Raw genomic sequence first — 15,165 nt, forward strand, 5'->3', positions numbered from 1 at the left:
TCAGGCTCCATCGGTCATAAAAACATAGCCAAGGCCTATTGTTAGCTTCTTCACATTAGGAACCAGAACCGTGTCTTCTGGGTGGTTTTGGGGGTGAAACTACGAAGGAAAGAAAAAATAATAACTGTGGTATTTGCTATATGCTTCCTAAGTGCTAAGCGCCGTATTAAGCAAGGGGGTAGATACAAGATAATCAGATCAGACACAGTTCCTGTCCCACTTGGGGCTCACAGTCTAAGATGGAGGGAAAACAGGTATTTTAGATCCATTTGACAGATGAGGTAACAGAGATGTTAAGTGGCTTGCCCAAGGCAACACAGAAGCCAAATGTGGGGGCCGGGTTTAGAGCCCACGTCCTCTGACTCTCAGGCCACTATGCTCCTTCCACTAGGCCACACTTCTTCTAAACCACATCTGAACTCAATTCTAGGTTGTGGTTCAGCTGATGAATAAGGATCCAGTGGCTCCATTGCTGCTACTTTCAATCAATCCATCAGTGGTATTTATTGAGGGTTTATTATTTGCAGAGCACTGTGCTAAAGCACTTGGGAGAGCACAATACAGCACAGTTGGTATCTCCCACAGGGAGCTTACAGTCTAAAGGGGAGACAGACATTAACATAAACTACAGATAGGAGAAACAGCATAAGAGCATAAGGATATTATGAGAAGCAGCATGGCTTGGTAGATAGAGCACAGACCCGGGAGTGAGAATGACCTGGGTTGTCCAACCTTATTTGCTTGTATGCGCCTGTCAACTGTCACCCGGGGATGGGTTCGTTCGGGAATCGGTGCTGCGAGAGAGAGACCGGGGATGGAAAGGCCGAGTTTTATAGAGAAGCAGCGTGGCTTAGTGGAAAGAACACGGGTTTGAGAGTCAGAGATCACGGGTTCTAATCCCGTCTCCTCCGCTTGTCTGCTGTGTGACTTAACTTCTCTGTGCCTCAGTTACCTCATCTGTAAAATGGGGATGGAGACTGTGAGCCCTATGCAGGACTATCTGAATAGCTTGTATCTACTCCAGTGCTTAGAACCGTGCTTGGCACATCATCATCATCATCAATCATATTTACTGAGCACTTACTGTGTGCAGAGCACTGTACTAAGCGCTTGGGAAGTACAAGTTGGTAACATACAGAGACAGTCCCTACCCAGCAGTGGGCTCACAGTCTAAAAGGGGGAGACACATAGTAAGCGCTTAACAAATACCAATATTATTATTATACAAAATTTATTCCGCGAGGTGAATTGAGTTATTTGATTATTTTGGACGTGGTAAATTGAATTATCCAATTATTTTAGATGCGGCGAACTGAACCTCCCTTTCGGGAGAAATATGATTATTTAATGATGTTAGAGCTTCCCTATCTGGAGGAATACACTTATGCATTACTCGCATGTGGCAAAATCCCCCAGGTCCCACCCAGGTTTGTTCGCACGTGGTGAGGCGGCTAGCTCCCACCCACGACCTCTTCCCTCCTGGGAGGAATCCACTTAAGCGTTACCCACATCATCATCATCATCATCATCAATCGTATTTATTGAGCGCTTACTACGTGCAGAGCACTGTACTAAGCGCTTGGGAAGTACAAATTGGCAACATATAGAGACAGTCCCTACCCAACAGTGGGCTCACAGTCTAAAAGGGGGAGACAGAGAACAAAACCAAACATACTAACAAAATAAAATAAATAGAATAGATATGTACAAATAAAATAAATAAATAAATAAGTAGAGCCACATGTGAAGCTGCTGGCTAGGGAAGACACGTGGGCTTTTGCTGCTGCATGGCTCAGTCCACCGCCCAGAAGGTCGGAGGCGACAGGAATTTATTACCTGTGGCTTGGGCTGTCCTGGCTTCTGGCCTCCGCTTACTCATTCATTCATTCAATCGTATTTATTGAGCACTCACTGTGTGCAGAACACTGTTCTAAGCGCTTGGGAAGGACAAGTTGGCGACATATAGACACGGTCCCTACCCAACAAAGGGCTCACAGTCTAGTCTTGTGCTCAGTGGAAAGAGCACGGGCTTTGGAGTCAGCGGACAGGGGTTCAAATCCCGGCTCCGCCAACTGTCAGCTGTGTGACTCTGGGCAAGCCACTTAACTTCTCTGGGCCTCAGTTACCTCATCTGTAAAATGGGGATTAAGACTGTGAGCCCCCCGTGGGATAACCTGATCACCTTGTAACCTCCCCAGAGCTTAGAACGGTGTTTTGCACATAGTAAGCGCTTAATAAATGCCATTATTGTTATTATTATTGGAAGAGGGAGACGGATAACAAAACAAAGCATGTGGACAGGTGTCAAGTCGTCAGAACAAACAGAATTAAAGCTAAATGCACATCATTAACAAAATAAATAGAATAGTAAATATGGACAAGTAAAATAAATAGAGTAATAAATCTGCACAAACATATATACAGGTGCTTTGGAGAGGGGAAGGAGGTACGGCAGGGGGATGGGGAGGAGGAGAGGAAAAAGGGGGCTCAGTCTGGGAAGGCCTCCTGGAGGAGGTGAGCTCTCAGTAGGGCTTTGAAGGGAGGAAGAGCACTAGCTTGGCAGACGTGTGGAGGGAGGGCATTCCAGGCCAGGGGGATCCACCCCCTCCTCCATATCTTATTTGGTCAGCAAGGAGGTGAGGGACACCTATCTTTCGCCCCACCCTCACCCCCACCATCACAGAAGTTAAGTCACAGGTAACATTTTGACCTTGAGATGGCCGGTGCCCAGGTTTACCTTGGCACAGCACCCCAGCGATCAGTACAGTGCCTGGCACACTTAACAAATACCATAATTATTACAGCTATTATTCTAATCCCAGCTCTGCCACTTTTCTGCTGGGTAGCCTTGGGCAAGTCACCTTCTCTGTACCTCAGTTACCTCAGCTATAAGATGGGGATTAAGACTGTGAACCCCATGTGGGACAGGGACTGTATCCAATCCAATTACCTTGTATCTACCCCAGTGCTTAGTACAAGTGCCTGGCACATAGGAAGCACTTAAATACCATAATTATTACAGTTCATCATCATCAATCGTATTTATTGAGCACTTACTGTGTGCAGAGCACTGTACCAAACGCTTAAGTTATTATTCTAATACTAGCTCTGCCACTTGTCTGCTGGGTGGCCTTGGGCAAGTCACCTTCTCTGTACCTGTTACCTCATCTATAAAATGGGGATTAAGACTGTGAACCCCATGTGGGACAGGGACTGTATCCAATCCAATTACCTTGTATCTATGCCAGTGCTTAGTACACTGCCTGGCACATAGTAAGTACTTAAATACCATAATTATTACAGTCATTATTCTAATACTAGCTCTGCCACTTGTCTGCTGGGTGGCCTTGGGCAAGTCACCTTCTCTGTATCTCAGTTACCTCATCTATAAAATGGGGATTACGACTGTGAGCCCCATGTGGGACAGGGACTGTATCCAACCCAATTACCTTGTATCTACCCCAGTGCTTAGTACAGTGCCTGGCACTTAGTAAACACTTAACAAACACCACAAGTATTCCTATTATTATTTTGACAAAAGTGTTGTGAAGTAGGGGTGTCAAAGGGGGAAGACTAAGCAGGGAATGTGTCCACCAACTTTGCTATATTGTACTCTTCCAAGGGCTTAGTACAATGCTCTGCACACAGTAAATGACTGATTGATTGATGCACAGCTAGCTTTCCTGGGAGACATAGGACTCTGCTTTATCATGATTTCCTGGAACGAAAGTGGTAGCAGGCGGTTCTTGTGTGGAAACAGCAGCAACGTTAAGCACAACTCTTGTTTTCGTGTCTTGGTTCTCTGCTGCCGTTTTTCCGACCTGAACATTCTGGGATACAAAAATCCCAGAAACCCAGCTCACTCCCTCATGCCTAGCCCTGGGTAGCACATTCCGCCTAGACTGTAACCTCGTTGTGGGCAGGGAATGTGTCTCAAATGCTTAGTAGAGTGCCCTGCACACAGAAAGTGGTCAATAAATATGATTGACTGAGTTGACTCTGTTCTCAGGCAGAGATCCCGGGCCACGGGACTTCCAGGGGCGGAATTATCTGTGGTCTAGATGAGGGTCTACAGTCCTCCAGACTGCAACCTCATTGGGGGCAGGGAACTTGTCTACCAACTGTCATATTGTACTCTCCCAAGCGCTTAATACAGTGCTCTGCACTCAGTAAGTGCCCAGTAAATACAACTGATTAATTGATTGGGTCCCAGAGACTGGGGACATTCTGAGTGGTGTCTCTAAGGGCTGAGGATTGGATGGAGATTATTATCAATTTATTTTACTTGTACATATCTATTCTATTTTATTTTGTTAATATGTTTTGTTTTGTTCTCTGTCTCCCCCTTCTAGACTGTGAGCCCACTGTTGGGCAGGGGACCGTCTCCATATGTTGCCAACTTGTACTTCCCAAGCGCTTAGTACAGTGCTCTGCACACAGTAAGCACTCAATAAATATGATTGATTGATCATCATGTTTATGCGCTTAATTTGTGCCAGGCACTGAACTAAGCGCTGGGGTAAATACAAAGGAAGTGGGTGGGACACAGCCCCTGTCCCGCATGCGGCTCACAATCTCAATTCCTATTTTACAGTTGAGGTAACTGAGGCACAGAGAAGTGAAGTGACCCGCCCAAGGTCACACAGCAGACCAGCAGCAGAGCTGGGATGAGAACCCACGACTCTCAAGGCCGTGCTCTACCCACTGTGCCATGCTGCTTTCCGATCAGCTACAGTTGCTCTCCCACAGCTCATTATGCCCATTGGAAATCACTGAGCTTCACTGCAGACTACCAACATAATTCCCCCATCATCATCATCAATCATATTTATTGAGCGCTTACTGTGTGCAGAGCACTGTACTATGCACTCCATGCCTGGGAGGGCAATGGGGTCCCGTGGCTGCCAAAGCCCCCAGCCCTAACCCCAGGAAATTTTAACGCACGGAACGCCCTGAGCAGCCATTTCCTTGGCACGCCCCTGTGACTCAGAGAAAATCCCTTAGGAGACAACAGTCATTTCAGGACGATTTTCTTCTTTCCGGTTAATGCCACCAAATGACTTCAAATCCCTTTCCCCTTTCCCCTGAGGAATCATTTCAGCAGAACAGGGCCAGGGACCCTAGGGAAAAGGCTAGTGATGCTCCTGACCCTCATGAAATACAGACGATTCCCCCCATTTTACCTCCTTCCCTTCCCCACAGCACCGGTATATATGTGTATATGTTTGTACATATTTATTACTCTATTTATTTTACTTGTACATATCTATTCTATTTATTTTATTTTGTTAGTATATTTGGTTTTGTTCTCTTCTCCCCCTTTTAGACTGTGAGCTCACTGTTGGGTAGGGACTGTCTCTCTATGTTGCCAACTTGTACTTCCCAAGCACTTAGTACAGTGCTCTGCACACAGTAAGCGCTCAATAAATATGATTGATGATGATGATGATGATGACGATTTCGTAGCTCTGCAGCATTTTGGTCCCCACGCTTAGGAGCCGTGCAGTTGCTGTGATCTGAACTGAGGCCTTCAAGAACCTTCCCTGAGTCGTCATTTACACTATTCCCTCTCCCTGAAGCATCACCTATACGCTTGGCTCTGTACCCCTTAAGTTCTTGATGTTCACCCCACAGCATTTTCATACATATTCGTAATTTAATTTAATGTCTGTTTCCCTGCCTAGATTGTAATCTCCCTGTGGGCAGTGGGTGTGTCATCAGAGATCTGCGGTGCTCAATACCACTGATGCCTGTCTCCCCCATTAGGATGTAAGTAACTTGTGGACAGGAAATGTATCGCCCACTGTTGGGTAGGGACCGTCTCTATATGTTGCCAACTTGTACTTCCCAAGCGCTTAGTACAGTGCTCTGCACACAGTAAGCGCTCAATAAATACAATTGATTGATTGATTGATATCGCCATTTTATCCTGCACCTTCTGAAGCACCAAATACACTGAAGTGTAAAATGGGGACTAAATACCTGTTCTCTTTGCCCCTTAGATGGTAAGCCTTTATACTTTAAAATATCCGTATACTCTGCCACTTTCCCTACCTGCTGTTCATTTTCACGCCCATCCCTCCCACTGGACTGGAAACTCACTGAGGGCGGAGATTGCGTCTACCCTTCTACCACAGCGTGGCTCAGTGGAAAGAGCACGGTCTTTGGAGTCAGAGGTCATGGGTTCAAATTCCAACACCGCCGCTTGTCAGCTGGGTGACTTTGGGCAAGTCACTTCACTTCTCTGTGCCCCAGTTACCTCATCTGTGAAATGGGGATTAAGACTGTGGGCCCCCCATGGGACACCTGATCACCTTGTAACCTCCCCAGCGCTTAGAACAGTGCTTTGCATATAGTAAGCGCTTAGTAAATGCCATTATTATTATTATTATTACCAACTCCGTTGCACTGTACTCACCTAATCGCATAGTACAGTGCTCTGCACACAGAAAGTGCTCAGTAAATACCACTGACTGATTAATGAGTTCTCGGGAATCTAAAACAATCTCTACCTGGTCTGAAGGAGAAAGTGCTTGAGAAGCTCTGGGGAGGGGAAAGATGTGACTGAGCCCACTGTTGGGTAGGGACTGTCTCTATATGTTGCCAACTTGAACTTCCCAAGCGCTTAGTACAGTGCTCTGCACATAATAAGTGCTCAATAAATACGATTGATTGATTGATTGAGAAGTGGTTATATTCAGCAACTACAGAAACATCATGGCCTAGTGGACAGAGCACAAACCTGGGAGTCGGAAGGACCTGGGTTCTAATCCCAGCTCTGCCACTTGTCTGCTGTGTGACCTTGGGTAAGTCATTTCTCTATTACTCTATTTATTATTACTCTATTTATTATTCTATTTATTATTACTCTTTATTTATACGTATTTATTCTATTTATTTTATTTTGTTAATATGTTTTATTTCGTTCTCTGTCTCCCCCTTCTAAACTGTGAGCCCAATGTTGGGTAGGGACCGTATCTATATGCTGCCAACTTGTACTTCCCAAGCGCTTAGTACGGTGCTCTGCACACAGTAAGCGCTCAATAAATACGATTGAATGAATGAATGAACAAATTTCACTTCTCTATGAGTCAGTTACTCCATCTGTAAACTGTGAGCCTAATTTGGTACAGGGACTTTGTCCAACCTGACTACCTTGTGTCTGCCCAGCGCTTAGTACAGTGCCTGGCACATAGTAAGCGCTTAATAAATACCATTAAAAAACAGTGTGAATATTAGTAATAATAATAATTATGGTACTTGCTAAGCAGGGACTTTGTCCAACCTGACTACCTTGTATCTGCCCAGCGCTTAGTACAGTGCCTGACACATAGTAAGCATGTAATAAATACCATTAAAAAACAGTGTGAATATTAGTAATAATAATAATTACAGTACTTGCTAAGCAGGGACTTTGTCCAACCTGACTACCTTGTATCTGCCCAGCGCTTAGTACAGTGCCTGGCACATAGTAAGCGCTTAATAAATACCATTAAAAAACAGTGTGAATATTAGTAATAATAATAATTACGGTACTTGCTAAGCAGGGACTTTGTCCAACCTGACTACCTTGTATCTGCCCAGTGCCTAGTACAGTGCCTGGCACATAGTAAGCGCTTAATAAATACCATTAAAAAACAGTGTGAATATTAGTAATAATAATAATTACGGTACTTGCTAAGCAGGGACTTTGTCCAACCTGACTACCTTGTATCTGCCCAGCGCTTAGTACAGTGCCTGGCACATAGTAAGTGCTTAATAAATACCATTAAAAAACAGTGTGAATATTAGTAATAATAATAATTACGGTACTTGCTAAGCAGGGACTTTGTCCAACCTGACTACCTTGTATCTGCCCAGCGCTTAGTACAGTGCCTGGCACATAGTAAGTGCTTAATAAATACCATTAAAAAACAGTGTGAATATTAGTAATAATAATAATTACAGTACTTGCTAAGCAGGGACTTTGTCCAACCTGACTACCTTGTATCTGCCCAGTGCTTAGTACAGTGCCTGGCACATAGTAAGTGCTTAATAAATACCATTAAAAAACAGTGTGAATATTAGTAATAATAATAATTATGGTACTTGCTAAGCAGGGACTTTGTCCAACCTGACTACCTTGTATCTGCCCAGTGCTTAGTACAGTGCCTGGCACATAGTAAGCGCTTAATAAATATCATTAAAAAACAGTGTGAATATTAGTAATAATAATAATTACGGTACTTGCTAAGCACTTACTACGAACCAAGCACTGTTCTAAGTACTGGGGTAGATAGAAATTAATCAGTCCCTGTCCCACATGGGGCTCACACTCTTAATCCCAATTTTGCAGATGAGGGAACTGAGGCCCAGAGAAGGGAAGTGACTTGCCCAAGGTCACACAGCAGACTCGTGGTAGTGCCAGGATTAATAATAATGATGGTATTTGCAGAACCCAGGTCCTTCTGATTCCCTGGTCCGTGCTCTGTCCACTAAGCCATGCTGCTTCTCGGCGTGTAGGAGGGCAAGAAGAAAGAAGAGCAATCAATCAATCAATCGTATTTATTGAGCACTTACTGTGTGCAGAGCACTGTACTAAGCGCTTGGGAAGTACAAGTTGGCAACATATAGAGACAGTCCCTACCCAACAGTGGGCTTACAGTCTAAAAGAGCAGTCAGCTGAAGGCAGCACAACCAGTGGGATCTGATTTAACAGCTTGGTCGCTAGCCGCCCCCAAATCCCATCCTGTCCTTGACGGCCATGGCCTAACTTGGCCCTTTCTCTGAACCTCAGGCTTCGTAGGCCTTCTTGTCTGACTGGGTGGTTCTTCTCTGATGGAGGCTTCTCTGACCTCAATTCTTAATAGCATCGCGCCGGGCTGAGATCCTTTCCAGATGGGGTTCAGCTTGGAGAGGCTCGGAGAGGCTTGGAAAGTCCTGCACTCCTCTATGGCTGAGATATTGCTCTGCACACAGTAAGCACTCAATAAATACGATTGATGATGATTGAGGAGATATCAGGTAGAATACAAGTAGCCTGGAAACCCAGGCCATTGCCTTGAAGACAGTGTGGCCCAGTGGAAAGAGCGGGGGATTGGGATAGGTTCTAATCCCATTTCTCCCACTGACCTGCTCTGTGACCTTGAACGAGTCACTTAATCTTTCAAGGCCTTGATCTCTTCAGCTCTAAAATATGGGTAAAATATCAGCTCTCGCTATTGCTTAGATTGAGAGCCCCGGCTCAGGCAGGGACAGAGGTAATCTAATATGCTTATCGTGTACTTACCTCAATACTTAGCACATAAAAGTACACGAAAATAGCAATGGATAATTATGCGTCAAGTACTGTACTAAATACAAAATCACCAGGTCGGACACACAGTCCCTGTTCCAGGTGGGGCTCAGTCTAAATAGGAGGGAGAACAGGATTGAATCTCTATTTTGCAGATGGGGAAACTGAGGAACAGATAAATTCAGTGGCTTGCCCAAGCAGCAGAACCAGCATTAGAACCCAGGCCCATGCTCTTTCCACTAGGCCATGCTGCTTTGCTCAGAAAGCAGCGTGGCTTAACTGAACTTTAACTTCTCTGAACATTTAACTTCTCTGTGCCTCAGTTGCTCAATCTGTAAAATGGGGATTAAATCCTACTCCCTCCTACTTAGACTGTGAGCCCCAAATGGGACAGGGACTGTCTCCAACAGATTAACTAGTATCTAACCCAGGATTTCCAACAGTGCTTGGCACACATTAAGCACTTAACAAGTACCATTATTATTATTATTTTTACAATAATACATATATTATACAAACATACATATTATACATATATTTACATATATTATATGTAAATATAATTCATTGTAACTGCTGAGTGCTCTGAGTCCCAGAGAGCAATCATTTCCCATCCTCTGAACTCATTCCGCTACCCACACACTCCATAAAATTGCTGGCTACTGAAAGTCTTCTGCATATCCAATCAATTAATGGTATCAAGCGCTTAGTACAGTGCTCTGCACACAGTAAGCGCTCAATAAAACGATTGATTGATTGATTTAATAAGTGCTTATTATGTGCAGAGCCTTATTCTAAGTGCCTGGGAAAGTTCAATGCAACAGAGCTGGTGGACACAATTCCTGCCCCCAAGGAGCTTAATGTCTACAGTATCCGTAACTACTTGCCTAGAAGTTTGCATCCCCCTATATGCAAGGGAAGTGGGGCTTTCAAATCCAGGGCCTTGGTGAGAATAACGAGAAGCAGAATGGCTTAGTGGATGGAGCATGGGCCAAAGAGTCAGAACCACCTGGGTTCTAGTCCCACTTGTCTGCTGTGTGACCTCGGGCAAGTCACTTCACTTCTCTGTGCCTCAGTTCCCTCATCTGTAAAATAGGGATTAAGACTGTGAACCCCATGTGGGACATGGATTAGGTACAACCTGATTACCTTGTATCTACCCAGTGCCTAGAACTGTGCCGGGCACATATTAAGCACTTAACAAGTAACAAAAGGTAAAATACACCTGGGAGATGATCTCTTACCATACCACATATATGAATGGCTCCTGTGGACCTTCTCCACCCCAATTTATGACAAAATGAGGAGAAACAGCAGCAAGAGGGATATAAAGGAAAAATTCCAGCTGAGGGGATTGCTAAAATAAAGACACAGATTGCCCGTGGAGACTGGGCAAACTTAATTGCCTGCAGGACTTTTCAAACAGGGGAGAATTCCCAACCGCTTCTGGGTGGTTTGGGTGTGGACCCACTTGGAATCAATCAATCAATCAATTAATCGTATTTATTGAGCGCTTACTGTGTGCAGAGCACTGTACTAAGCGCTTGGGAAGTACAAGTTGGCAACATATAGAGACAGTCCCTACCCAACAGTGGGCTCACAGTCTGAAAGGGGGAGACAGAGAACAAAACCAAACATACTAACAAAATAAAATAGAATAGATATGTACAAGTAAAATAAACAAATAAATAGAGTAATAAATACGTACAAACATATATATATATATTGGAAGCTTTTCATCCTTTCCAGTTGTGAGATGAATAACGTTTGAACCAGGCTAGACAGCAATCTCTATTCAAGTTACACTATTCAAAACAGACTGTAAGCCCATTGTGGGGAGGAATTGTCTCTCCATTGCTGAATTGCACTTTCCAAGCATTTAGTACAGTGCTCTGCACACAGTAAGCGCTCAATACGATTGAATGAATGAATGAAAACAGCTCCATAGAGACTTTTTTATGATATCTATATAGCACTTACGTGTCAAACATTGTTCTAAGTGCTGGGGTACATCCAAGTTAATTCGGTTTGACACAGTCCCTGTCCCGCATGGGGCTCACAGTCTAATAATAATAATAATAATAATAATAATGGCATTTGTTAAGTGCTTGCTATGTGCAAAGCACTGTTCTAAGCGCTAGGGAGGATACAAGGTAATCAGGTTGCCCCACACGGGGCTCACAGTCTTACTCCCCATTTTACAGATGAGGTAACTGAGGCACAGATAAGTTAAGTGATTGCCCAAAGTCGCAAGCTGACAAGTGGCGGAGCCAGGATCAGAAACCCCAAGCCCGGGCTCTTTCCACTGAGCCATGCTGCTTCTCCAAGTAGGAGGGAGAACAGGAGAACTGAGGCACAGAGAGGTTAAGTGACATGCCCAAGGTTACACAACAAGCAATTGGCAGCGCCGGGATTAGAACCCAGGTCCTCTGACTCCGGGGCCCGTGCTCTTTCCACTAGGCCAAGACTACTCGATCAAACTGTGCGAAGGGAAGAGGTCGTCTTTTCCTCCTTCACATTCAATTATCCTCCACTGGCTAATGCATCAGCCTTCTTGCTCACCTCCATGCCCCCTGTCTCTCCCCACTCCAGTCTACACATCACTCTGCTGCCAGGATCATTTTTCTAAGATAAAACCCCTCCAGTCTACGTCTCCCCACTCCTCAAGGACGTCCAGTGGTTCTCCACCCACTTCTGCATCAAACAGAAACTTCTTAAAGCCAATGGGTTTTAAAGCACTCAATCACCTTGCCCCCTCCTATCTTACCTTACCAGTCTCCTATTTCAACTCATCCCGCACACTCCTCTCCAGACCAGCCTCTCCAGACTCACTGCACCTTGATCTCATCTATCTTGCAACCGACCTCAAGGCTACATCCTTCGTCCGCCCTGGAACTCCCTGCCTCTTCATCATCATCATCAATCGTATTTATTGAGCGCTTACTATGTGCAGAGCACTGTCCTAAGCGCTTGGGAAGTACAAATTGGCAACATATAGAGACAGTCCCTACCCAACAGTGGGCTCACAGTCTAAAAGTCTTCATATCATATCATATCCCCTCCTCCCCCTCCCCACATCACCTGTATATATGTATATATGTTTGTACGTATTTATTACTCTATTTATTTATTTTACTTGTACATATTTATTCTATTAATTTTATTTTGTGAATGTGTTTTGTTTTGTTGCCTGTCTCCCCCTTCTAGACTGTGAGCCCGCTGTTGGGTAGGGACCGGCTCTATAGGTTGCCAACTTGTACTTCCCAAGCGCTTAGTACAGTGCTCTGCACACAGTAAGCGCTCAATAAATACGATTGAATGAATGATTGAATATCTGACAGACCGCCATTTTCCCCTCCTCCAAAGCCCTCCTAAGATCACATCTCCTCCAAGAGGCCTTCCATGATTAAGCCTTCATTTCCCGGGCTCATTCTCCCTTCTGTATAATAATAATTATACAGAATTATACTTATAATGTAATAATTTATACTGTAATAATATTAATAATAATAACAATGGCCTTTATTAAGCACTTACTATGTACAAAGCACTGTTCTAAGTGCTGGGGAGGTTACAAGATAATCAGGTTGTCCCATGGGGGGGGCTCACAGTCTTAATCCCCATTTTACAGATGAGGTAACCAAGGCCCAGAGAAGTTAAGTGACTTGCCCAAAGTCACACAGCTGACAATTGGTGGAGCCGGGCTTTGAACCCATGACCTCTGACTCCAAAGCCTGTGCTCTTTCCACTAAGCCACACTAACTCCTCAGTAAATAACATCGATTGATAGATTATCCCTTCCTCTACCTCTCCCATCCTTCAAAACTCACTAAAACCCATTAGCTCTTTGTTCACAGAATCTCCTAATAATAATAATAATAATGGCATTTATTAAGCACTTACTATATGCAAAACACTGTTCTAAGCGCTCCTACTACCCACATGCTAATTCAACACTTCCAAGCCTTATTAAAAGCACATCTCCTCCAGAGGCTTCTCCTCATTAAGCTGTCATTTCTTTTTCTCCCACTCTCTTCGGTATTATTGACTTTTCACTTGGATTTGTACCTTCATTCACCCTTCCCTCAGCCCCACGACACTTCTGTAAATATTCATAATTACTCACACTAATAGAATATTCATATTCTAGACTATAAGCTCACTGTGGGCAGGGAACATGTCTACCAACTCTCTGTACTCTCCCAAACTCTAACTACAGTGCTCTGCACTCAGTAAGGGCTCAGGAAATATGAACTGATTGATCTAATATACCCTCAAGTATGAGTTTTTGATACATTGTCTAAAAAAGCGCTCATGACAGATCTTGTCTGCCCTTTGTAATGATCAATTCCTTGCAGTCAGGTACCTGTTCAACTTGGCAAATGTCCCTTAAGTCTTGGTTGAATTCCGTCAATAAGTAATTACTTCTGGTGATGACACTGAAACTAGGATTCTGTCAAAGTCCAACACTACCTCGCTGCAAACCACCCATCTGATCCTTCAAGAGCCAGGAAATTTGGAGCGATCCCCAGAATAAACCACCTGATAGTCCCTCAGCATTGACGAGAGGCTTTTTCTGAACCATCTTATTAATCAGTCAATCAATGGTATTTATTGAGTGCTTAGTGTGTTCAGAGCCCTGTACCAGGTGCTTGGGAGAGTACAATATATCAGAGTCAGGAGACGCGTTCCCTTTCCACAACAAGCTCACAGTCTAGAGGGGGAGAGAGACATTAATATAAATAAATAAATTATGGATATGCACATAAGTGCTGTGGGAATCAGGGAGGGGTGAATGCAAATCCAAGTGTAAGGGTGACAGAAGGGAGTGGGAGAAGAGGAAATGAGGGTTTAGTCAGGGGATGTCTCTTGGAGATGTATTCTAATAAGGCTTTGAAGGTGGTTGTCTGTTGATTATGAAGAGGGAGGACGCTCCAGGCCAGAGGCAGGATGTGGGCGAGAGATAGAGCAATCTAGGTACAGCGAATAGGTTGACACCAGAGGAGCAAAGTATGTAGGCTGGGTTTCAGGAGCTAATCTTATGTTTCAAAAGTTGTGCTTGCTTTATCTTGGGGCCCTCAGAAATCACAAGGAAAACTGACTGTTCCTGGGTGAAGGAGCCAAGAGTGGGCAAGGGGGGAGAAATGGGACGAATCAAACAGGTTGCTGATGCCGTCTGACTCAGGAGTCAGTCCGAGGCAGTAAATAAAAATAAGCAATTACCTTTCCTAAGTGCCTTTAATGAGAATACAGAGCTACAGTGACCAGCTGTATATCACTGCACTTAGAGCCGGCACCAATTTCATGCCACAATATGGTTCACTGAACACAAATATTAAATATTGGAAATTGTACGTTTAGTGAAATGATGGGCAATGCTTAGCTTGTGTGCCTGCATTTTTAAAGGTGTTACGCCTGAAGGCCTGTTTTCACTTTTTCTTTTTTAATGCTGGATCTCTTCATAGTAGATAGAGCACTCCGTACAGTGCTCTGCACACAGTAAGCGCTCAATAAATACGATTGAATGAATACAGCACAGGCCTGGGAATCAGAAGGTAATGGGTTCTAATCCCAGCTCCACTACTTGTCTGCTCTGAGTCTTTGGTCAAGTCACTACACTGCTCTAGGTCTCAGTTCCCTCATCTGTAAAATGAGGATTAAGGCTGTGAGCCCCATAAGGGACAGGGACTGTATCCAACCCGCTTTGCTTGTACCCACCCCAGTGCTTAGTACAGTGCCTGGCACATAGCAAGTGCTTAAAAGTTCCAAAATTATTTAGACTTTAAAAAGGTACTTGGAGGTTTAAATCCACCACAGATGCTCCTGCATTCCCATTGCCCTCCCTCCACACATCCCCCAAGCTAGCGCTCTTCCTCCCTGCAAAGCCCTAC

At 44.3% G+C, this 15,165-nt stretch overlaps 1 protein-coding gene across 2 annotated transcripts in view; it reads right to left on the reverse strand.

Moving 5' to 3' along the window:
* KLHL29 (kelch like family member 29) overlaps nt 1-15,165 on the reverse strand; it is a 540,646-nt gene that overhangs the window by 59,989 nt on the left and 465,492 nt on the right. The gene's annotated exons all lie outside the window — the stretch shown is intronic.

The sequence above is a fragment of the Tachyglossus aculeatus genome, chromosome 9, assembly GCF_015852505.1.
Source record: "Tachyglossus aculeatus isolate mTacAcu1 chromosome 9, mTacAcu1.pri, whole genome shotgun sequence".
NCBI lineage: Eukaryota > Metazoa > Chordata > Mammalia > Monotremata > Tachyglossidae > Tachyglossus > Tachyglossus aculeatus.